This window comes from Lissotriton helveticus, chromosome 5_1, assembly GCF_964261635.1.
Source record: "Lissotriton helveticus chromosome 5_1, aLisHel1.1, whole genome shotgun sequence".
Lineage (NCBI taxonomy): Eukaryota > Metazoa > Chordata > Amphibia > Caudata > Salamandridae > Lissotriton > Lissotriton helveticus.
The window spans coordinates 425362894-425390250 of record NC_136065.1 but is presented as its reverse complement, the minus strand read 5'-3'; positions in this window follow the sequence as shown (position 1 = coordinate 425390250).

Sequence of the window (27357 nt, the reverse complement as noted above, 5' to 3'; positions counted from 1 at the left end):
TGCTATTAGCAATGTTTATCTCTAAAGCGATAAAATATCCGGCGATAGCGGCAAAATGTGTGAATATCGCTGAGAATACAGCGATATTCACGCATTAATGCCAATAGGGTCTTAGCCATAATATCCACCTCCCATTGGATATAATAGCTAAGAACTGGTCTGAGCAGGCATTAGCTTTTGGAGATATTCGCTCTTTGCGTGAATATTTCCATTGCCACGTTGATAATAGGCGATAGCGATGTTAGCGACTGTTTTTAGTCGCTAACAGGTTGGGTACACCAACTTTGCATGTCATTAGCGATAAATATCGCTGACATGCAAAGCGGGCCCCAAACCGCTCGCTATCGCCTACAAGCTGTCGCTAACTGCTTTTAGTGACAGCTTGCTAATAGGGCGATAGAATTATCGCCGCTGAGTGGCCGAAAACGGCCGCTAAAGCGTCGATAATCTCTTATCGCCCTCCTTGATAATATGCCCCAAAGTTATTAAAAAATAGCGTCTCACACCCAAAAAACAACTCCAATGGTCAGTTTGAAAAGAAAATCCACTCCAAATGCCCCTCAGCTGCGTTCTCAAGCAGAAAAGCTGCTTGAATGCTCTGTTTGCGATCAGCTCTAAGAATTCTAGATCGGTGCTGTTGCAGCCGGAAGCCGTGTGAGTGAGTGCGCAATCTCGTGGGTGCTTGCAAGCGGCCCAAGACTCTTGGCGCTCGCAGTTAAGTGGCAAATAAAAACTCGAGCGCGATTGGAAAAAAACCTCTGCTTCACGCCTGAATGGCAACATTTTGGAATTCCTCATTCCTCCTCGGTGATCAGAGTGCCCAAATTCTGCGAGTGGAGCGGAGCTTACTGCCTGAGCTTTGTGCTCAACCCTGAATGAGGTGTGAAAACTACTTCCAGAGCAGAAGACAAAGGCCCAGGGATCGGGGAGTGTTTTTGTTCCTCTGACAGGATGACAATTTGGGCAGTGCTCAAGAACTTAATTAACTTCAAAGGTGCCTTCCTTGTCACAGGCAGATACCAGATGACACCTACACCTGTCCCTTCCTTGTTTTTCCAGCCAGGCAAGATCTAATCACAGTGGGAGGTGAGGTGCCCCAAGGGCTAATATCTATAGAAATGTGGCTTCTCATTTCCTTGGCCACACCTCTGTGATGGGCACACAAGCTCTGCATAAGAAGAGAAGTGCTCCTCCATATTTAGGCTGAGCGGGGTACAGTGTTTCTTTTTGCCTTTGGCACACTAGAAATGCTGCATAAGTGGGTATGATTACCCCTGGGAAATCTTACCCTATGCTGGTATCCCCAGTACCCTCCTCAGAACACTACTGAAAATGAGAAAGATCAGAAGAGGACTGAAATAGCTGTTGGTGATTTGAAAAGATCCTTGAAGGACTGACCCCACTGTATCTTGTACCCAGAACAAAAAAGTGGACTCGAAGGGTCATAAGGCTGACCTTTAGTTCAAGTTTCAATGATACAACAATTTAATCTTGGCTGCGAGTGCTCTTCTTGAGGCCCAGCCATTTTTTACAAACCACAGTAATGTGGCATTGCTGGAGTCTACTTCCATCACACACATACATGCCCCCTTTTATCACCCACTCTTTCTTGTCCAGTTATCACATGAATTCAATTTCCACCTCGTTGCCAATAATCCCTGAAGCACATTTGTATGCAGATAATGTAACCACCTGAAAACTGTCATTTAAGTTTGCAATTAAGCACAACACATGGCTCTAAAAGCCTCTCACCATATTTCTTTTCTCTGATAATACTGTGCCATCACCAGCCGGTAATGGTACAACGGACCTCTTTAAAAAAATAGAAATACAAGCTCGAGATTATCCCTGTGCAGAGATGTGAAATGACAGTTAAGTGATTTTTAACCCATATTATTATATATTTTTTAACTCATAGTGAAAAAAAATATATATATATGGAAAAACAAAAAGAAGAAAAATTTTCTTATTGTGTCAATAAAATAATTATAGCCTTTTTCTTATCCTGTACCTTTTTGAAGGTCTAGTCTTATGAAGAAAAAGGGTAGGGAACCGTGCATCTTATAAAAGTGAACTGTGAAAAAGGTCCCTTCCTTTTCCTCCTGCAAAATATAAACAGAAAGGAAAAATAGAATGTATTAAAACAACGTTAAAAAACATGTATATAATCATACATATCATCAAATTACATTTGAAACAGACATATTTACATCAACAGAATTACCCAATTCATACTTTTCAAGTTTCATGGAGATGGGTTGCTAGCTCTTTATCCAGATTGTGCCCACCCGGAAATCTAGTCTCGAGCTCCATTATCCAACTAGATTCTCTTTTTCTCAAGGCTAATAGTCTATTGCCCCCTCTGCCACTTGTGTGTACTTGTTCTAAGCCAAAGTATTTCAGTAGGGCATGGTTGGACTGATGATTTGTCTGAAAGTGGAGGCAATAGAATAATTTTTATCAACATTAGTAATTGCCCGAAGATGTTCCTGGACTCGCTTTTTCACCATACATATGTTGTGTTTCCTATTTCCGCCTGGTATTTCTACTTCTTTCACCATGGTGCTAGATCTACATGCGCGACAGTGTCCACAAGGATAAAAGCCTTTCAGATTATGTGTACTCACACTACTTCTAGGGCTGATGTCCCCCTTCACTAGAATATCTCTTAAGCTTTTTCCCTTTCTATAGGTTACAGAAGGTCGGTCCCCTATCTTTGGACCTATGATATTATCACTTTTCAGAACACTCCAGTTATCAACCAACACTTTACTCACTTTTCTTCATTAAAAGTGGTAATTAGTCTTGTGATTGATTCTGTCTCTGTTTTGAGAATTCTAGGTTCTAGGGTACTTTCTCTTGTTCTTTCACTGACTTTAATGACTGCCTTGGTAAGAACCCATTCCGAATAGCCTCTCTCTCGGAATCTATTGAGCATGGTGGTTTTTTCTAACTCATAAAGGTTCTCATCGCTACAATTGCGTTTTGCTCTTATGAGCTCCCCATAGGGTATGCTCCATTTGAGACTTTCAGGGTGGGCACTTTGGGCGTGTAGGAGGCTGTTACCAGCAGTCTCTTTCCTGTACAATCTGGTTGTGAGACGACCATCTTGTACTATTACTTTGGTGTCCAAAAATTCTATACTTTCAGTGCTGGTATTCAGAGTGAGTTTGATGTTATATGGGTTCTCATTGAGTTTCTTGACAAAATTCTGGGCTTCCGCCTGGGACCCGTTCCACACTATGAATAAATCATCTATGTAACGGATCCATGTCCTGACCTTACTAAATTCTAAACTGAGCAGGTTGTCTTTACGAATCTCCTCCTCCCTCTTACCGAGAAACAGATTTGCCAAGCTCGGCGCAAAGCTAGAACCCATGGCGGTCCCACGCACCTGCTTGTAGAGATCACCATTAAACATAAAGATGTTACTATTTAAACACATCCTCAGCATCTCTACAAGCATGTGCGTGTGTTCTAGATACAATATATCCCTCGCCTGCATATAGTGGAGGCATGCTGTTATACCCTGCTGGTGGTCAATTATAGTATAGAGTGAGCTCACATCCATGGTCATGAGTGTGAGCCCCTCCTCCCATGTTATGGTAGAGATTTTATTCAAAAAATCCTTAGTGTCCTCAATATGTGAAGGCAGCGCATTGACGTAATCTCGTAAAAAATGGTCAATGTATTTAGAGATATTTTCATTGACACTGCCTATTGAGGAAACTATAGGTCTTCCTGGTGGTCAGTTAGTCAAAGGGGAGATCCCTGGAGTCGACTAATCGACTGATCACTATTGGCCTTTCCTGTTAGAGGAGAAAAGGTCACAATATGCCGTGGGTGTTTGGACAAACATAAAAATAGGTTTCCACAAAGAAAAAGTCTCGTTTACAATCTAAATTTATTAAAATTACAATCGATTAAACAATAAAAAACAGAATGAATTCATACACTTTTTACAATACAGTTTTAAAATCCAAGATAAGGTACCTTGGAAAGATAAAAAAATTATTTAGCAATGTTACACAAACACAATATTACGGTACACGATAAATGAGGAAACAGTCAAAATATGTTCACAGAAAATAGACAACAAACTAAACATAATCACAAAAAACCCCTCATGTATAAGTGGCCCTCTCGATATCTATGCCACTGTATTTCACCAGATCCAATGGCCTTAAACAATTTAGTTACTATAAAGCTTTAGTGGAAAGATGAAATACCCATCTAAAGTTTTACCCGGCCCTAACTGGATTCTTTTAAACAAAACAAACAGTGCGTCGACGCGTTTCGGTGCTTTTCACTTGATTTTGTGGCACCTTCCTCAGGACTTCGTTTTTTCTGGGGTTTCGGTGACGGATGGGTACACCGTATCTGTGGATATATTAGGAGAGATGTACGAAATCAGTTATCGTGCATAAAACCTGTTTCTCATTCTCTATGTGGGGTAAAGTGCTAAATTAACAAATACCCAGTCTGACTTCGCATTCTTAGTTCTAACTGCCATTGTTGTCTAGACAATAAGTAATGCCTGGCGCCGATCGGCTTAGTCAGAAAATACATTTGGTCACTCATTGGTACATACAACGGCTCAATTTTGTTCGCATTGTCCACTGCTATTCCTGTGGGACAATCCCTTTTGCCAAGAAACAATCAGGCAACTCACATATGAATCCCTCCGATTCTTTTTCATTGTGGAAAACCTTCTGATGCAGTGGGGATTGATAAGCCCTGGGACCTAGGGAGGTAGATCAATATCACTTCTCACCCTTGCAGTCGTGTGGGGAACTTTCCACAGTGGGGTCTGTTTGAAGATTTACTTCAGCTTCCACAGATATTGTTCTTGGAGCCTTCTGTCAAATAACCAAAACTTCTATTAGGGATAAGATGGAATCTCCTATACCATACTAACTAGGAGGTTCTCTACGTTCTCATATTTACCTCTCTCCTACATATGGAGCTCCTTGTTATGGGGTTCCTTAATTTTGAGGTTGTCAGGCGTTTGCTCACTTGTCGTGTATCTGTAGTATTAAAGTACATTACATCTTTTTACTATACTATTACTTAAATACACCTTTGCTCTAATCCAAACGTTTTATAATGATAGTATCTTACCTCATATATTTTTAAAACGTTCTTAGAACGGGCATACAAAGTCGTTGGTCTACTCCAGAACTGGATGTGTTCTGTTGAATAAAGACAAGTATCATATCGTCATGTGTTTTTTATGCTTTGGATACTGCAAGATATTCTGCTCTTAGCTTTGTTGGTAACCCTGTGATTTGACTGGCACCTTTCTGTTATTCATATCCTAGTACTTGCTTTTATTAATTTCCATCTCACCTACTTGGTACCCATAGTGCTCTTATTCCTATTTGGTACCCGTAGTACCCAAATTCCTATTTGTAGCCCCTAATTTCTGCTATTTGGATGGACCATATCTTTGTGAAAGTAATTAGCTCTTCCTGTCCCACTAGGGTTTGAGTCTATAACTCTAAGTGTTCAATAAGAAGAGGATTCCAAGCGATGTTCCCACTCCATGCCATTAAAATGTGTGGGGCTAAAGATATCCCCTGTTCAAGCTACCTACAGGGCATTATATCCTGTCTTTTAAGTTGTATTCTAAGTGGATCCCCCTACTCACAAGGACATAGGGGCTTGCTCTGCACTTACCGGATTAGCGCTGTTGTCGTGCTTCTGCCTCGTTCCTTCACTCGCTCTAGTGTGTGGTGTTTGGTGAGTGTATTTATATCTACCCTTAATTGATCAAGTGCTCGCACCTATCCAGAAAGAGCGCTGTTGACGCACTTCCTGGTGGTCTCCTAGGATCTTTGTGTACCTTCGGCAGAAGGTATAGAATGGGTAACTTGGGGTAATCTTTATTGAGAAAGCAGTACTCATGCCATGTAATAAGCCCTTCATTCTGCCATTTCTCTAAATTCTCCCATGTGTTGGTAATACATTGGTTATATTCAATAGTGTTACTTTTGCAGTAGTAGTTAACATCATTGAGTTGTTGGTGAGCTTCAGCAATATACATCTCACGTCCCCAAAGGACTATATTTCCCCCTTTATCAGAGGGTCTGATGACAATCGTATCATCTTCTGCTAATGATAAGATAAAATCTCTTTGTGACTTTGTGAGATTAAAATTGTGTTTGGTGCTATTGGCAGTTTTATGTTTCTGTTTTATAAGCTCTTTAGTCACTACCTCATGAAAGGTATCTATACTGTCATGAGGCATGATGGGACAAAAGACAGATTTTGGTCTGAAGTTTGTATGGGCTGCCATATCCGTTCTCAATCCATCTGGAGTATGTGATCCCAAGTTACTACTATCTTCTCTCGGTACATCTCCTATGTCAAATACAGTATGTAGCATCCCGTTATCACCCACTGTGAGTTGTATTGGTTCAGACAACTCAGCCCCCCTATCTGGTGGTTTTCTATTGTACATTGAGTGCCATTTTTTTAATTTCAATTTTCTTACGAATTAAAAAATGTCCACTCGAGTATTGGAATAGTTAAACAGCTCAGTCGGACAAAATGACAATCCTAAGCATAGTGTACTTTTATCAGAGTCACTTAAGAGTCTATCAGAGAGATTAATTATGGTTCTGTTTACCGTATTAATATCCATCATTGTTTTCCCTTTTTGGAGCCACCACGTTTGTTTCCCACGGGCTTTTTGTTTGCTGTTTCTTTGCTTTGCTTTGAGGCGTCTCCTTTTGGAACGCCCTGCCTCTTGGTCTTCCTCTTGCTCAACCTCGTTTTTGCATCCTCTGTGGTGTGGTGTTCCTGACTTGAGTTTGTTCCTTGATTCGACGGGACCTGAGGACCCTGAATTCGTCTAAAAAAGTGGCCTGTTTTTTAGTGACCACTATGTCAGATACTGAACTTGTTCTTTGAATAGACCCATCCGTATCAGAATTAGTAGCTGATAATTGTTCTTGTTGATCTTCTCCATTTGCTGCTGGGGATACTTCCTCATTTTTGTCTGTTTGTTGTCTATATAAATGATCGTATTTTGGGCTATACGTAAGGATCCTGCCACTCTCATAGTCTCCACAGTCTCTGTGTAGTTTTCTTTGTTTTCTGTACTTTATGTCATCTTCATATTTTTTCAGTCTACCTTTCAGTTTTTCCCGAAATTTGGTAATCGTGTCTCCTTCCAAGCTTCTTTGTAATTCTTCTTCTATTTCTTTTAGTTCCAATAGAATTTTTTCTCGGTCCTCCCACGCATATTTTATTAAGATACAAAGCATATTTTTTGACCTGTTTGATGAATTAGCTGCCCAATCTTGTAGCATTTGCGTATTCATTGCTTCATGTGAGGGGGTGATATAAATTTGCAGGCCCCGTGGGACCATTTCTTTGTCCACATAGTCCTGTAATGAAATGGCCTCCCACCATTTTGATGTTTCTTGCTTTTTTAATTTCTCATATCTTTTGAATAACACACTCAATGTATCACTTTCTGGTTTTTCTGTTGTAACTTTCACTCCTGTTACTTTGCCAGGGGCTCTGGCAAATAACGTTAATGCCTCTTTGCATCTGGCACCCTCTTCTTCCATGTTATTGTTTGATCTTTGAAGTCTGTACTAAAGCTCGTGTTGCTATTGTTTGCACGTTTGCGGAGCACTACGATCAGCTGCAGCAAGCTCGCAGCTAGATCTTTGTCTTTTTGGTGTTATTACCCTCTTTCCCCACTTAATGTAAGTGGTTCCTGATGCCACAATGATGTTAGTTGGGACGCTGGTTTGTAGAGCTTAAAAGGGGTTACGGGAAACTGAAAGTTTAATTCACAGCGGGACACTCCCTCGCTTTTGCGCGTTGCTGTTCACTTTTCCCGGGTACATCAAGTCGCAGCCCTAAGCACACGGAAAAGGTTTGCCTCACCACCCGGCACAACCGCGCTGAGAGATTAGCGAGAACCATGAAGTTCATCCGTTTCCCTCTGCAGCCGTGCCCGATATAGAGCTTACCTTGGTGCTGTCTGGGTGCTTCAGGCTCCACTCGTATTTCCAAATGTCCCGTTAGAAATCCACCAATATTATGTGGCCGGCATCTCATTCATCCGAAATTGTCCATAAACAGAAAGGGATCATTCTTGAATGATTCCCGTTGTCAGGTGGTGCATGTGCCGGCAGAACCCCAACGCCGGTAACGTTTGCACAAAATTCCAAAGTTCCTCAAAAGGATTTAATGCACACTCAGAGAGAGGGTAGAAAACACCAAGTTTTTTCTTTGGTAATCGCTACGGGTTTCGAGACCCACTGGTCTCTTGATCACACGATATTTTTTGTCTACCGCTTTGTGAATAAATAACGTTTTCATACATACCAAGTGATTGATTGAGTAAACACAAAAGAGGCATTGCATAAACCTACTGTGACTGAAAGGAAAGTGGCCATCTTGGAATGGAGTCTCTAAAGCACAAAGCATATTGTAGCATACATTCTTTAACAATATATTATGTGTTGTATAGTTTCATGTTGTATTTGTTTCATACTTGAAGAAAATTATACATAAGAGTGCAAGAAAAAACGAGTTTCCTCATTTTTTACATTTTTGCATATTATATACAACAGTTACGGGAAAAACATTTTTTAAGGATGTTTGACCCCCTTGTGTCCCTATAAATTAGGTAATATAGCCATATATATATGTGTGTGTGTGTACCAATAACATAAAATCTAATGATAAAAACATTCTATTATAAATTAAAACATTAAACAATTTAAAAATCTTCAAACTTAAATTTCCCACTCCAGTGAGTGCAACTAGGGAAAGTGTTGGATATCGGAGGGTTATATATTACAATTCCCCCTCGAGTGAGTGCAGCAGTAGGGAATAGCGGAGGGGTAAAAATTACTATTTCCACTCTAGTGGGTGCAACAGTAGTGAAAGTGTTGCATAGTGGCGGGTTAAATTTTACTATTCCCTCTCCAATAAATGTAAAAGTAAGAAAAGTGTGGATAGCGAAGGGGTAAAATTACTATTCCCACTCCAGTGAGTGCAACATTAGGAAAAGTGTTAGATAGCGGAGGGGTAAAAATTACTATTCCCACTCCAGTGAGTGCAACAGTAGAGAAAGTGTTGGATGGTGGAAGGGTAAAATTACTATTCCCACTCCAGTGAGTGTAACAGTAGGGAAAGTGTTGGATAGTGGCGGAATAACATTTACTATTCCCACTCCAATAATTGTAAAAGTAGGGAAAATGTTGGATAGCGGTGGGGTAAAAATTAATATTCCCAATCCAGTGAGGGAACCAGAAGGGAAAGTGCTGGATTTCAGAGTAGTAACAATTAATATTCTCACTCCAGTCAGGTCAAAATTAAAAACAAACAAAATGTTAACAATAAAAATATTAAAAAAACAAAATAAATAAAAAAATATATACATGTTTTAGAAAGTTCAAATACAAATATATTTAATATTAACGAAATCAAAACAAATATTATAATGTTAAATATTTATAACAAATACCTACAAATATTATATTAAATAAAATAAAAAACAATTTCCAAACAAATAAATATGTTTTATTAAAAATTATTTCGAAACAAAAACAATAATTATTACATAAATAATGTTTTCTATTTCCTACTCTATAACACCACACAATTCAAAACATACATGTACATTTAAAAAAAAATTACTTCCTCAACTAACTTAATTAATTACTAATTAAAGAAATATTAATAATAAATAAGACTCGTAAAATGTATTTACATTCCCACACTTTACCCCTACAATCCCCACAACCTACAGTTAAAATGACACTATAAAAAACTAATTACACAATTAAAACATATTTACAATTAAAAAACTAATAATATTTTGTAAATAATTCAATATAAATGAGTTAATTAATATTACAGGTCAACTAATTTTTAATTAATTAAACAAAAATTACTTACCAAACTTTACTCCTATAAACCCCACAACCCATACCTAAAATTGAATACAAAAATTCCACATTTAATTTTAAATGAAATATTTAATATTAATTAACGACCAAGTATTAATTAAACACAAATTACTTCCCACCCGTTACACCATAAACACCACAACACACACGTAAAAAGAATAACATAATTACCATAATTAATCATCAATTAATTAGTTAATATAAATTAACAACTAATTATTAATTAATTAAACATAAAATGCTTCCCACCCTTTACCCCTCTAAACCCCACAACCCGTACCTAAAGATAATTACACAATTTCTGTAATTCATTTTCTATCAAATAAATAATAATCCATTAAAAATAAATGACTTCCCACCCTTTACCCCTATGAACCCTGCAACCCGCTCCTAAAATTCATAACACAATTTCCATAATTCATTTTCAATTAATTAATATTAATTAACAACCAATTACTAATTATTACAAATAAATTACTTCCCACAATTAATGCTATAAAATCTAAATTAAATAAATAAAATAAATCCTTAATGTATTATAATTATAATTAAATTACTTCACACCCTGTTTCCCTATAAACCCACAACCCGCAACGGAACTAAAAAATGCAAAATATAACTGAAATAAAATTCATAACTACTTACAATTTAACACACATATTAAAAACATGAACAATACTTATACAAAAAGCATGCATCACATACATTTAACATATAAACTAAAATACATACCAATAATAAAAAATCGATATTTGAAACATCTATGTTTTTGCAAATAATATTAATGACATCTATATTTTTTTAATGATGATTGTTACCTAAAATGTGATATTCTTGACAACGATATTCTTGCTGTTGATGTTTCTGAATTACAATATTTCCAACTCGATATTCTGTCTCAGCACCCAACCACATGCTTTGGCTGTGTGCAGGAGGTGATTGGATGCCCCTTGATGGTAGGTATGGTAATACTATCTTGCTTTACATTATAGGGAAAAAAAGAAATTTACTGAAAAGGCCAAAGGTTAAAGTAAATGAATAATTAGATTTGGTAATAATATCTAATTTCACTTTATATAAAAAAAAATCACTGACAATTTCTTTTTAAAGTGACACTGTTAAGTGAAAATGTCAATCATGTTATCATGTTTTAAATGCAAAAAAAACACTGAAATTCACCACTTATAGTTTATTGAGTTGACTATAACTTGTGCATCACAATGCCCTGTTATGAAGTAGAGTATTTCAGAAACAGTATTAAGTACAAAGTGGTGAAGAACCATATAAACCATAAATTACTATTTATACAAAAAGGCTCCCAGAATTAAACTAAGGGGAATATTTAACAGTTTTGTGATGCAGGGCAGCGCAGCGTGTCACCATGTTGTGCTGCCCTGTGCCAAATTGAAAGGATAGGAATGTGCGGCATTTATCCAAAACGGTGCATTTCTGTCCTTTTCCCTGGCTCTGCCGCCTTTTTGGCAGCCTAGTGCCAACACAGGCACTCTTGCACCATGGTACAAGGGTGCCTGTGTTGTAGGTATGATTTGTTTGTGCAGGAAGGGGCACCTTCGTGGACAAAAACAATCCTGAGAGGCTTTTTCCTCTTTTTATGTGTGTTGCATTCTGCAGGACATATAGACAGAGGGAACGAGGAAAAATAAACCTATTTCTCCTTGTCACACAGCGCCTGGGGAAGCATATATTTTTGCCTCATTGTGAGGTTTACCAGGTTTTGTAAATCTGCAAATGCATCAAAAACCAATGGAGTTGTGTGGGAACACCCTTGCAACTTTGATGGAATGCCTCCCTTGCACAGAGTAATGTATCACAGCGATGTGCACTCTGATGCATTACTACAGATTTTTTAAGCCATCCAGAGCCACAAAAAGTGGCTTTGCATGCCTTTAAAAATATGACAAGGTTTTCATTGCTCATAAACGAGAATGCGTAGTGCAAGAGCGATGCAAACTGGGTCATAAAACATGGCCCTAAGGGTCTTCTATACGCAGCTTTCAGGCTGTACTGACGACTGTGTAGAGAGCCAAACTCATGTGGCAATTAACCAAACATGAGTTGCCAAGCCAGTGCTGCTGACAGCCTTTGCCCTGTTATATGTGCGGTCATAAGCAGAGAATGGCAGGGCCAAGAATGTGCTTCTGTGGTTGTTCGGTCACCAAAAGAAGTTCAGCAACTTTTTCAAAACTTTTGATCCAGTGTGCCAGACTTTCAATGGAGCCAACTGCAAAAAGTATCCGCCTGGCCGTTCCAGGAGGTTGGGTTGAATTTCAGGCTTGTCTCACACATTGAAGAGTTTTTCCTCAGAAAAACGACAAAGCCAATTTTCATATTGGGATGTAGAAACTTTTTCAAACTTTCCTACTTTCAGGCGCTAGAATGGCCATTCTATCTGATGTAGTTGATCTGCTATCCATCGCTGTCGGCCTCATATTGCACCTAGGTCCCGGTCTGCCGCGACCATTGACCACAATATGGCTTTGTTTTACTTGCCATTATTGTCACTTAGATCTGTAAAAAATCCTATCTAAAGTTTCCCTAAATTAATTTTTGTCATATTGTTGTTGTTTTGTTTATTCAATGTGTTTCTACTTTTGGAAATTGGAGTTGTCTTTTTATTGTGTTGTGCTTTCAACTTGATAGATAGTCACATTATTACTTGTGGGGGACGTCAGTCCACCTCACTTAATAAACTACTTTCTCACACTAAGACTAATTCAGGCCTCATCACATAATTATGTTTCATCCTACCTATGACACTCAGTGAAAAAGAAACTGCTGGTTTTTTCAAGTGACTTTTTTGATGCTTTTGCCATTCATGACGAACAACGTTTGCAAGCAATTTTTGTTTTTCCAGCAGAGCAACAGCTCAAATGCCTCCTCTGTAAGTAGCTTAGTTATACTAGGACTCATGTCAATCAAGGGCAAGGGAGATTAATGGGTTCAGACACACTCCTACACAGTCTCGTATAACTGTTAACCCTGAAAATAGGTGATGGAGCTGCTGTCACCACAGAGAAGAAGGGCAAAATATGAACAACTGGAAAAATGTCTCCTGTTTTGGCGTTTACTGAGGTTCAACGGTGATAATTTATATCTGCCCTGCATGTAATGTTGTAAGTGTTTTTTTCTGATAGCAATGCAGACTTGGTCAAACGTCAAAATCCTCTGGGGAAGCCTCCTATTTCTGTGTAACAGAGATAGATAATTGCAGACAATTGGGTTCAACTTTATATTCATCATTTAAGATAACATTTGAACTCAGTGGGCTTATTCAAATGATGGTGATTGAATGTATTTTATTGTCAATGAAGGCTGAATGGCTCACACGAAACGTGATGCATATTATTTGGCTTGCCTTGTAAACAGATAGTGCTGATTAGAGATGCAAAAACATGACATTTATGATTCCTTTTCCTATTTGATTAATTAGCAGTTATACAGAACCTGCAACTATACAAACAAAAAAACAATAAAGGCAGCAGCATGAGTCCTCCCAATATCTCTGCAATTATGGAACCCATATGCTCAGAGCCATAAAGTGAATCGTAGCATAACATATGGAGTACAAAGGCAAAAGCACATTGGGGGCTTTGGACGAGAACTAACATAGAAGGCAAGATTTCCAAGTGAAACATAAAATGGGAGGCTCCAAGAACTCCCAGCGTGCGCGTGGCTCTTGCATATTATATGCAAAGCACCACTATAACCTTCGGAGTATTTCGGTTTTACCAGCAATGAATGTTATTCAGGACCCCTTCATGCATTGACTAAGCTACAGCAAACCCGACAACCGACACCACACACACCTCAAAAACCCTCTGCATGTCAGGGTCATTTGTGTATAGTTTTTCACAAACAAACTCTTTTTTAGGAATAATAGAATATAGAAATCTGGTGCATTAGAAACATGGTCCACCCTTGACATTCAAAGCAGATTTTTCAAAATATCATGCTAGGAAGCCCAGCAAGACATTTTGCTGCACTGCACTGCATTGCATGAAACGGAGAGGGCAGGAATGCGCCATATTAAAAAATATATGGTGCATTCCTGTGTTCTCCTAGCCCTGCACCACTATATGCTGGCAACTGCCAATGCAGCCAGGAGCCTGCGTTGTAGGCAGGATAGTTTTTGTCCAGGCAAGGACACTTTCCTGCACAAAAACAATCCTCTGAGGTTTTTTCTTCTTTCTGTTTGTGCTGTAAAATACAGCACACATAGAGAAGGAAATGAGGAAAAATAAACAAATTTCTTCTCATTACTCATCCCCTAGTAAGGCATAGCATTTCTTACTGGTAATGCACCAATATCTATCTGTGGATGCCAGTAGCAGTCGGCAGTAGGTGTTTCTGTAGGGCGGTGACGTGGGCAGGGGCAGGGGTGGGTGGGTGGTAGTAATGTATTGATTACAGAGTTTTACAGGTAAGTAAACATTTAAATAAATAAAACAAATTTCGTTGCGCGCACTGCATCACATTTGGTGATGCAGTGCACGCAACAAAATTCGTTCTATTTATTTAAATGTTTACTTACCTGTAAAACTCAGTAATCCATACATTACTACCCCCCACCCTGCCTCTCCCCCTGCCCACGTCACCGCCCTACGGAAACACCTACTGCCGACCGCTACTGGTGGATGCATTGGAACATCCAGGCTCCACCCATGGAATGCCTTCCTGAGGCAGAGTAACATAAGGCAGCAACTTGCACTGCTTTGCGTTACGCCATATTTATCAAGTCACGTGATGCCACACATGGTGGACCTGCGTGGCTTGGTAAATCTCATTCTAGGTTTTGTGTTTCTCTGTATCCCCCTTCTGTGGCGCAAGGGAGGTGAAAAACCTTTAATAAATATATCCCTCAGCTCTACAGAAAAAGTAATCTGTTACTTTAAGGGGCAAATTTTCAGCCTAGAGCTGACCACCAGGCAGTCACAGATCTCTAAACACAGCAGGGCAGTCCTCCACCATAGAGAGACAGAGGCCACAGCCGCCAGCAACAAAAGCTGGGATACTTGCTTAAACTTTAATGACATCTATATCCAAATCCTCATGTGAGACTTTTAGACACATGCAAAAAAAAAACTTGATCCATTTCAACCCAATTGCAACTGTGCTTTAAATGTGTGGGATTGGGTTTCCATGAGGAGATATGCTCAAGACAACATTTTGTTTTTGATGATCGACTTCCAACTTGCAAGAAAAAATCAAAATGCACAATGTTTACATTTTGCATCGTCCTGCCTCACAGAGCCACTTCAGTATACTTAACACCTTTTTGTCTGCAAACAGTTCTTGACCTTCATCTGTGCACAACTAACACTCCCTTATCGTGTCTCATTGACTAAAGGAGCCCTGTGCTGTAAACAAACACCCCAAGACGATGCACTTATCCATTCTGCACAATGACAGGAATCCTTCGGTGGCCTGTCGTTGTTAGTGCTTCTAGGCTAAAAATAAAAATCACGTGGCAACACTGAAATGAGTTTCCTTTTACTTGTTTTTTACTTTGCAAATGTTAACAGCTCCATAGTTGCTAATGCACAGGAATACATGAGCCAGACAAATGGATGTATTTCCTATGGTGCCTTGAGTTAAATAATATTTGACATGTTTACATTTATTTCTGAAGCACTAGACGGCATCAGGGAGCACTACGTTTTGTGTAGGAAATCCTCTCCAGTGCTTTGATCAAGAAAAATATGTGACTATTCCATTATTCTGCATAACCGATCTACACTCATCACCCATATCCACATGCATATTGTCAAATACAAATAGTTGCTTCAAGGCACTTTTATGGCTTACTATTATTATATATGCCAAGAAGGTGGTGCTTCCCTCGCCTCAAATTGCATTAACCAAAAAAAAGGGTCACTAAGCAACACTTTCAAAGTACCTAACCTTTTTTGACATAGACACATTGTGATGTAAGTAAGGGAATTACATTTCTAAGAAATCGAAAACAATCACGGGTATAAAGAGATCCGATGAGAGTTATTTCAGAAAAAAAACATATGAGTGTCCCAGAGCACTTCTATCAATTTTCAGTATTTGAGGGAAGGCATCCTATTAGGGGACCACAGCTAGGGGTCATAGTTCAGTAGAGGGGATGACTCGTCCCCTCATGTATAGGTGAGCAAAGCACATCTGGTAAATATTCAGACAGCTCTACTAGTAGAAATCCTTAACCCGACAGACTGCCCACCAGTGGGACACCAAAAGTGATGGGTCCTTACCAGCGGGTTCATTGCTCTACCCTGCCTCCCGTGAGGTACCACTTGCTGACAGTTACCTCTGCTGTTAATGATTTAGCTGAGAGGTGTTCATGAAAACACAACTTTTGTGTTTTCATGAAAAATGCCAGTGTGCAGCTCAGCCCACTCTTCCTCGTCTTAAGCTCAGCCCTCTCTGCCTCGTCTTCACACTCCTGATGACAGGTGGAGGATGGGGGCTAAGGGAGCTGAGGCAAAATCATCAAGCTACAGAGTGTCGCTTACAAAGATTACTCTGTGGGTGTATGACTGGATTGTGCATGTGAGAGGTGTAGTTCAACGATGATCCCCTCACACATACACAATCCATTTAATTTAGCTGACATACTGCGGAACAGTATGTCTGCTAAAATGTGACTGTCAGGGCTTACATCAGTTTATCCCTGAGGCAGGAGACACACAATATAATTCTGGGCTTATGGCTGCACCGAAGGTAACATGCTGATGTTGGCCTATTGAAGATAATGGGAAGGAATCATTCTTGGTAGGGGGCCCCAGTGAAAAAATGCTTCATACTGGAGGATATTCTTGGCATGGAGGACCCGTGGCAAAATGCTGGCACTCGGACATTTGAGGTAATTCTTGGCATAAGGGTGGGCACCTAAAAAAGAAAATGGTGACCTTGAAATAGTGGAAGTATTCCAGGGTATACTGGGGCACCTACAGGAAAATGATGGGGATGGCATACTAGAGGTAATTATTTGCCTTACAGGGGGCAGCCATGGCATGTTGGAAGTAGCAAACCCCGGTAAAATCCTGGCTCTGGAAAAAAGTAGTAAAAAAATCCGTTTATTTAAGCCAATTGTTTACGAAACAATACTATACACACAATACATAGCCATAAAACGATTTACACATTAAAACCCCCACCACTCCACAAAGCCGATAAACATCTATGGAGTGGAGTGGTGTGGCTCACTGGTTAGAGGCAGCAGACCCGTAAGCAGAGAACGGCCAGGGACCAGGGTTCAATTCCCAATGCGGCAGGGTTGTGGACCAGGGTCAAAACTGACTCGATAATTCTCACCTCGGTGCCTACTCTAACCAGGGAACACACTCGGCAACTCTGGGCATTAAGCTTGCCTCATCTCTACAACGGCCCCCCACAGACGCCGGGGATGCCTGGTTTCACCTTGGAGATACCCAGAAAGGGACCATCTCACAGGGAAAACCAAGACGGGGTCTTCAGCGCCAGGATACTCCATGGAGTCGCAGTGCGCTTTACAAGTACATCCACATTTACATTTACATCTACCCACAGTACACGTGACATCCCAAAAAATCATATTATATACAAGTCTCATTGCCTCGGCCCTTGTGATAGTTCCATGTTTTCTCAAAATAAAATTTAAAAATACAACATTTTAAGGATAAGGGGGCAGATTTACAAGCCCCTTGCGCCTCATTTACGCCGGCGTTGCGTCACTTTTGTGACGCAGCGGCAGCGCAAATCCTGCTCCATGGTGCAGGGGTACTTACAACGTGACGCATCTGGGAGATGCGTCACGTTGTAATGCCCTGCGCCACATGTAGGCGTTCCAGTGCAGGGGGGGCGTTCCGGCGCAGGAACGCCTCCTAAAAGTGGCTGAGTCAAATCTACAAGATTTCACTAAGTCACTTTTAGGCCCATGCTGCGTCAAAACCCTGCGCCTGCCTGAAGCAGGCATAAGGATTGATGCAGCATTAACTAGATAGGGCCCCCAGAGCATTGCTGGAGCTGCGTTGCGCTTGCGACGCAACTCCAGCAATGCGTCACTTTTACGGCACAGATGCGTCACGCATCTGTGCCGTTTTTGCACCATGGTGCGCCGCATTATAAATGCGGCGCATCCATGATGGCGGAGCTGTGGCGCACAATAACTGGCGCATCCCTGCTGATTTGCAGGGATGCGCCAGTTATTGTAAATATGCCCCGTAGTACCTAGATACCAACCTACCCCTTTCCCTGCGATCTCTTTTTGAAAGTGGCAGTGGTTCCCCCACTTTATAGCTCTGCATTTTAAATAGGCCTGTCTGTTTTACTAGCTGACCGCCTACCCACCTTGCCCAGCTCAGCTAGCTGATGCCTTTTTCATTGGCTCACAGCATCAACACTTTTGTGTTGTTTGTTTCCCCTCCGTTTGTGCCAGAAACGTAGTCAAAGTGTCGATACTATAATATTCCAAGATATTTGCTTGATATCCAATCTAATAGCCTGGAGCATGGAGGACAAAGGGAGATCAAGGAATTTTGTAAGACAAACTCCTTCCAGTTTCTCCCAGTCTTGCCTGTAGCAAAGGCTCTGAAATAATGGAGTAATTTTTGACATACTCACCACTCATGAGATACCCGTGGCTAAGTGCTGACATTGAGCATATTGCAAGTAATTCTTAACATACGGGAAAAGCTCAAGCCAAATCTTGAAAAACAAATGGGGTGAACTCCTGGCAAGTATTACGCCCTCACCAATTTCAAAGATCACCCGCCGTACACGGGCACCAGGTCATAGCAGTAGTTCTACGTAGAGTAGGGTGGATGTCTTCAGATTTCCCTGCCTGGGACCATATTGCAAGACAAGAGGATGCCAGTTCAGGAACCCAGTGGCACTCGAGCAATTTGAGAAATCCCCCTACATTTCAGGGCCATCGATTCATTTTTTTTACATAAGCAAACTCCAACTTTGGGAGGTTGTCAGTGTAAAACAATCAAAAATGCAGAGCAAGTACAAATCTGGCAACCAATACCACTGAGCCTGGAGCTACCTGTGTGGCTGGGGGATGGTGTCTCAGGGCTTTGGGGATACGCCCCTCCCTTTTTGTGATCTTCCAATTTAAACATTTACCAAAACAAACTCTAGAATACAACTTTTTTTACAGCTTTTTCCCTGCTCCTAAACCAATTAAAATGCAAGCACTTTCGCAAGCCCTCCCCTGCACCTGCATCAGCATCTGAGCTTGTGGCTGACACTGGACTGCAGTAAGGTTTATTGTGGTTCAGAGAGGAGCAAAACACACACAATTAACTATTTATTCCCGTTTTTGAACTTCAAAACTGAGAGTGGTGAGGCATTTGGGCACCTTTTAATACTGTACCCCACCATACTGCCAATTGAGGGAACAGATTTGCACCTGAATTGTAATGGGTTGCCCTACTAAATATTGACCTGCAGAATATCTCAGTACAAGAATATCAAGGTGACAAAATATGGAATGGTAAGTGCATTTAGGGAAGTACATATTTACTAATATTAACTCCACATCCACATTTCTTGGAGATTTATATATCACCAAGGTACATATGTGTAGAGTTTGGAATAGACAATCTATACTTATCTATCAATATTTTGGCTTTTATATTTTTCAATCGATATTCTGGTTTCGATATTCAGAGTGCACATCAAGGGCAACACTAACTCCAGGTCAGTGGTAAATACTCCACAAGTACATCACGTGACTTGGGGTGAATATTGATACCATAGCTATGATGATCAATAAAGCTGGAATCAATTAAATACTACACATCCTGATTGCTGCCTCCTAACCATTGCATCAGGGTATTACCCCTTGTTACCAAGGACCAATAAATGAGTGCTTTGGAACAGGCTAGGCACAGGTAAGAGCAGTGTAGCGGGGTGGGGGGAAGTCGACAGATGACGGGGTGGGGGGGAGTCGACAGATGGCGGGATCGGTAAAATTAGATTAAATAAATAAAACCACTTACCTTGCTCTTGCTGCATCATCGCTCTTACGTGTTACGGGCCACGCCTGCTTTGGAAGCGAAAACAATATGACCAAAGTCGGCTATCCTCAATATTACCCAAAAGTTCAGCCTGTCGCCACACTCTACAATTAAATATATCTTTCCTGTTTCAACTGAGGAGGGAATATTAAATACAATTACTGCATATCAATTATTTGCGCCAATATGACATGACGCGTGCACCTGAAGAGAAAGCATGCAAACCATTGAAGACATTGCTAAGTGTTTCTGCCAAAAAGCTGCCGCAGGTGCTCGCAGCCGGGAGTGTGTTTGCAATAATATGATCACGCAGTTACTCTTGTATAATTATTCTGTTCTGTACATTGAGACGGCTGTGTCCAATCAATTTTTCAAAAACGCGTCAAGCTATTATAACAATTAGGCTCACCTGAAACAACCCTCATGAAGTACAAAAGTTCATCTATCTTCCAAAGCTGTACCAGGAATTTTACTTGTCACATGGAAAAGTAAAGAGAAATGACATGAAACTGAACAGCAGCTTTGACTTATTGTCCTTTTATGCTGAATATCCCTTTCCTTTTACTTTGCTTCGGCGATGCACAAATCCATCTCTCAGCATTAAGGTGACATGAAATCAAAGCACGAGTGTTAGAGTTTAAATCAGAGTGACAGGCCGAGAGAGGGGGAGGAGAGATGGAGGCGAAATCTTAGTTAATGCATGACATAGCTTTGCAGATCATTAAATTACTATGAACTAGGCAGGCACACACAATGCCCTGGAAAGATATTAATGCAGCAGGAGGGATCCAGAAAAATCAGCATGGATGTAATCCAAGTATCCCAGGTTTACTAGAATGAGGATTTTTGTAGCTAGAGTCAACAAAGGGCAGAATGCCAAAAATACTCAGGGTATATTTGTGCAAAGGCTTTCTGTACCCTAGCGCCATGCAAGGGGACGCAGTGCACTGCAAAATCTAGAATGAGATTTACCAAGCCCCACATGGCCACCTTGCGTGGCACTGCATGACTTGTTAAATCAGTACTTCGTCCCAGGGAGGCGTTCAATGGGTAAGCGTGGGTGTTCTCACACATCCACACGTGGAATTTGGTGGATTCCCAGATTTACCAAGTGTGGTAGACCTGGTAATGCTTCACAATGGTACAGTTTCCCGGAGGAGGCACAACAAAGAGAAATATCTTTATTTCTCCACTTTATTCCCTATTTCTATGTGTGCTGTATGCGGCACACATAAAAAGAGGAAAAAGTCTCCAAAGATTTTTTTGGTGCAGAAAGGTGTCCCTTCCTTAACAAAAACAATCCTGCCTACAACACAGGCACCCTTACACCATGGCGCATGGATGTGTACATTAACCCTATGATTCGCATAGTGCAGCAGCGCAAGGGCAAGAAAGAAATGCGCCATTTAATTTTAAATATGGACCATTCCTGCCCTCTTCCTGTCATGCAATGCAGCACAGAATGGTGTCTTGCAGCATTGCATTACAAGTCATTTTGAAAAATCTGTCCCTCTGTGTCAAACTAATAAGTTTTATTTGCCCTCTGCCTGAGATGCTGAGCAATATGCAGAAAGGTGAGCATATCTTTCGTAAGTTAGGGTCTGGTGGCAACTTTTCGTTATGGTAAAAATCTTACCTTCCTGCTTTGCAAACAATTCCAACCATGTACAACTATTGCAGGATCAAAAGAGCCACAGGAGAATTGTCTTGTTACAATCAGTTGGCAAGTGCCAGTACAAAAATTCAGTTGTGTACGTGCTCACATAATTCAAGCTAAGAAGAAAAATCCTGAATATTGATGCCATCAAAGTTCTACAAACACCTACTTGTCCTACAGATAGTAAGTTGCACCCAAAATAAGGAGGCTGATTTACATGAGTAAGTTACACTTCTGCGTAAGTGTACACTGTGTTGTCAGTTCACTACTTTCAGTAGACACAAAATCCAAAGACCCATTTCACAAAGGCAAACTTCAACTTTTGTGTAAGTTTACAACTGTTTGCTATTCACAAAGGGATTTATGAGTAGTATCTTTGAGAGTGTGGAGTCCCCACACATTAAAAGTCCTATCTGTTTTGTGCAGAGACTTCCCACTCGTAAATGTACTACTCATGAAGTCCCTTTATAAAAAGCAAGCAATCATTAACTTACACAAAATGTAAGTTTACATTTTTAAATCAGGCCCTGAATCTAAACTTACTACAAAAGTAAAGTGTAAGTTACATGTCTCCACCCCTAGATAATGCAATTGGATATCTCTTGTGTGAGTGGGTGATGCCCCTCCCTACACCTCTCCCTAAACTCTGTTACTCTGCTAATCCATTCCCCTTTAGTAATAAGCCTGCCTCTTTTCCGGCCCACTCCTTCCAGTCCCTCCAACATTTACTATTAAAACGTATAGTTGTTGTTAAAAATTGGGTTGTTGGTTGACTGGGGTGTGAACCTTAGTCAAACAGCAGCCACAATCCTAATCAGGGTAAGTGTCAGGCAACCTTACTTTAACCTTTGCTCACCCACTGGTAGCTTGGCACAGAGTAGTCAGGCTTAATTTGGAGGCAATATGTAAAGCATTTTTGCAAAACTTCGAACAGTAAAACAGTGAAAACACCCCACAAAAAGATTCCACACCTTTCAAAATATTATCTCATTTTTTTTTTTTTTTTAAAACAAGACCACAACTACAAAAGTTAAATTGATAGAACTCAAGATATTGAATTTCAAAGTTTTTAGGTGAAAATAGTGTAAAGAAGCAAAAAACACTATTTTGGATATCTGGTCAAGCTGAATTGGGAAAAAGTCAAAAGTTCAGGCCGACCACGATAGAGCATGGACTGGATACCGGGCCCCAGCGAGGCCCGCTGAACAAAAGGTCCTTAATCCTGGGTGTATTGACTCCGAGGATGGGCGATACAGTTGAGGTGATGTGTGGGCTATGATCCTCACAGTGACGACGATGCACTGGTCCTTAGTCACACAGCAGTGGCAGTGCTTCAGCTCTGATGAGCTAGGATTCAGAGGCTTTATTGCCATCATCGAGTCTGTTGCCAATGTAGATGCAAGGACAGTGGTGGTTGTGAAGGCGATGCGTTTGTGCCGATCCATGCAGCAGAGGTGATGCATCAGTTCTGATCCACGCAGCAGAGGCAATGCATCAGTTCTGATCTACACAGTGACAGCAATGTGTCAGTTTGCCAGTTTGACATCGGTTGCATCTGTTCCACTGGAACAAGCATCTCAGGCCCACTTTCAAGGGTCCAGGACTATGGTGGAGCCACTTGGCAGGCAATAAGCGGTACAAAAGGGGGTGGCGATGGATGGAGCATCTGAATCAATCAAACACTCACACCCAGTCAAAAGATCTGGGTTTAATCCATCACCGTTCTTTAGCCCACTCTGCCACCCCAGTTCAGACATGGCTATATGCAAATCAGTCTGACCCTGTGCCTCATGGGAACAGTCCAGCCCGAACTGCCAAGCCATGCCTTCCCTGGACCAGAAACAAGCTTCCGAGGACCGGTTTCTGGCATTCCACCCGTCTTCAGCCCGGCTTGCTTGAATCCAGTGGCAAAGTGAGCAAGGGACTCATGTCTGAGCATACCCTGCCACACTTATGGCGGCCAAAAGCGGTACAAAAGGGGGTGGTGATGGACAGAGCATCTGAATCAATCAAACACTCACACCCAGTCAAAAGATCTGGGTTTAATCCATCACTGTTCTTTAGCCCACTCTGCCACCCCAGTTCAGACATGGCTATATGCAAATCAGTCTGACCCTGTGCCTCATGGGAACAGTCCAGCCCGAACTGCCAAGCTATGCCTTCTCTGGACCGGAAACAAGCTTCCGAGGACAGGTTTCTGGCATTCCAGCCGTCTTCAGCCCGGCTTGCTTGAATCCAGTGGCAAAGTGAGCAAGGGACTCATGTCTGAGCATACCCTGCCACACTTATGGCGGCCAAAAGCGGTACAAAAGGGGGTGGTGATGGACGGAGCATCTGAATCAATCAAACATTCACACCCAGTCAAAAGATCCGGGTTTAATCTATCACCGTTCTTTAGCCCACTCTGCCACCCCAGTTCAGACATGGCTATATGCAAATCAGTCTGACCCTGTGCCTCTTTGGAACAGTCCAGCCTGAACTGCCATGCCATGCCTTCCCTGGACCGGAAACAAGCTTCCGAGGACCGGTTTCTGGCATTCCAGCCGTCTTCAGCCCGGCTTGCTTGAATCCAGTGGCAAAGTGGGCAAGGGACTCACATCTGAGCATACCCTGCCACACTTATGGCGGCCAAAAGCGGTACAAAAGGGTGTGGTGATGGACGGAGCATCTGAATCAATCAAACACTCACACCCAGTCAAAAGATCTGGGTTTAATCCATCACCGTTCTTTAGCCCACTCTGTCACCCCAGTTCAGACATGGCTATATGCAAATCAGTCTGACCCGGTGCCTCATGGGAACAGTCCAGCCCGAACTGCCAAGCCATGCCTTCCCTGGACCGGAAACAAGCTTCCAAGGACCGGTTTCTGGCATTCCAGCTGTCTTCAGCCCGGCTTGCTTGAATCCAGTGGCAAAGTGAGCAAGGGACTCATGTCTGAGCATACCCTGTCACACTTATGGTGGCCAAAAGCGGTATAAAAGGGGGTGGTGATGGACGGAGCATCTGAATCAATCAAACACTCACACCCAGTCAAAAGATCTTGGCAGGCAATACTCACAGGTGGCAGAGTCTAAGTGCAGAAGCAGGGTGATTGGAAGTCTTTTTTGTTCCTGTGAGCTCAGATCAGGAGGCCAGCTAGTTAGGCCATGGAGTCTCTTTGGCTTCAAGTGATGCAGATACACTTCTTTTCACCCAGGCAGAGGATAAGCTGGAAGTGCAGCAGCAGCAGTCCAGCACAGTGGCAGTCCTTCGGCAGCCAGCAGTCCTTCTTCCTGGCAGAGTATTCACAGGGCCCAAAGTGTACTGAAGTGGTGGTGTAAGATGTTCAGTATTTATACTCAGTTGTGACTTTGAACTGTGGGATACTTCAAAGACATACCTTTGATGTGCCCAGAGGTCCTCCATTCCTGCCCTGGCTCCAGTCTCACTACATGGGGGTATGAACCTATTTGTGTGGTAACAGGAACCCTGGCTATTTAGGTATAAGGGAGGCTGAGTCCAGCTCCTCCCTCCCATCAGGTCACATCTAAGCTCCCATTGTGTGTGGCTGTCTAGGGGAAATACACTAAGCCCAACTGTCACACACCCCAGACATGTGATCAGAGACAGGCAGCAGACATCAAATGGCCAAAGTAAGAAATTGCTAACTTTCTGAAAGTTAAGTAACCGAAGGAGGTTTGGGCCAATTGTTTGTCAGCAAGGCTAGGCCATAATTATGAAACAACTAAGAAAATGCCAGAACTGACATCACTACTTGACAAGAAATTATTTGTGATTATGTGGTGCCGAAACCTAATCAGCGTGATCAAGGTTTTTTTTTCACTAATAGTCAAAACATTTTGATCTTTTGTTTGTGATACTGCCATAAACATTCAAACATCAAAGACAAATCACATCAACACATGGTGGAAATTTTTTACCTAAAGCACATTCTAACACAAAGTGAAATACAAACAACAATATAAACAATAAAAACTAAGGAATACATCAATATGCCCCAGTTCTAAAATTTAACAGTACCAACAAGGCTCAATTGATTGAGCTAATAATCTGGGCTCACTTTGAAAATCTATGCACCGGGGGTTTAATCATTCCATAATACTTATTGCCTTGAAAAGAGAAGGGGACCCAAACAAGTGCCTCAAATTACACTAAAGGGATCCTTATAAGACTCCCAATATTTTTTTTTGAAGGAGGACTCCCTGGTGATTTGATAATTGTCAATGCATTTCGAATCCTAGTAGATTTAAGGGTTCTTGTCAGGACATCCAACTGTAGGACATCTTTTTTCTTCAATTCCGTCATCGCTGGCTAAATTATACCTGATTCATTAGAGGGACTTTTCGTTTGTAAAACATATGCTGTTTTTTTTAGAAATCAGCAACAACTTTAGCTTTTATTGTCCAAATAGCGGATTGAAATTAGTTTCCTATTTCCGAGACGGCAACTTTTCTTTTTGCTCATTTTGTAAACATTTACACCCATTAGCTGGACATAGTCTGTAAAATAATTTAGGTAGAGAAGTACTATGGTAGTTACTCGCCACTATGTAAACTACAAAGCAAAGTAACACACCAATTGAATGAAGCCATCAGTGATGTCATTAACAATGTCATTTGAGATGTTATGAGTGGTGTCATGAATGATGTTATAGAACAGGAGTGATGTAATATGTGAGGTCATAAGCAGTGCCATGCGGGGGCGCAAACTATAATTAGCACTGCTAACTACAACTGTTGAATTGCTGTGTTTTTTCAATCAAAACGTTAATATTGTCACTGACATATTCACCGAACTATAATGTCACTTTAAAGTTCTTTTTTTTGTCAATTTACAAGTTTTTTTAAAATCAAAAACAGATCTTTTTATCACATCTAACTATAATGTTACTTTAACCTTTGGTTTTTGTAGTGAATTTGTATGTTTTTTTAACTTAAAGTAATATTTTATTACCATATGGAAAGCCAATCCACTCTTTGCACAGCCTTTGGCCAGAGGACCATATATTTTTTAAAGGGAAGGGGTCCATGTGCCCCCTTCCCCAAACCTTTTTAGGCCCTGGGGACCCCATCCCCCAAGACCACTACATAATTTACAGGGGAGGGGCCTGCATGGCCCCCTTCCCTGAGACTTCATATGCCCTAGGTGACCCCACCCCCCACAGCCTTTTTAAATGAAAGGGGAGCTTTGTTAGGGCCTGGGATCCCATTCCCCAGGGCCCTTTTCTGAAAATGAGCAATGTAAGGCCCTGATGACTTCATATCCTCGTGGGACGGTTATTTTAATTGAAGAAGAGTTGGCCATGTGTCCCATATCCTTGAGCCTTCTTAAACCTTGGGTACCCTATCACCAAGGTCCCTTTTTTAAGTGAAAGGGATAGGGTCATGTGGCTCTACTTCCCAAGCCTTGTTAGGCCCTAGGGACCCCATCCCCCAGGGCCCTTTTTTAAAATGAAACAGGAGGGGGCCATGCGGCCCCCCCATGAGCCTTGTTAGGCCCTGTGGCACCCTTCCTCCAGGGCTTGTTGTTTGAGTTAAAGTGGAGGGGCAACATTTGGCCCCTCTCCCAAGCCTTTTTAAAACCCAGGGACCCTATACACCAGGGACAGCACTGTAAAACCTAGGTGTGCTGGTGTCCACCCAGGGCACCCATCATATACTCATTGGGGGCTTTGGAGGAAGCCCCAAGTGTCCACGGCCCCAGCTGGCTCACATCATGCAGCAGAAGCTGGCATTGCGCCAACCCGGTGG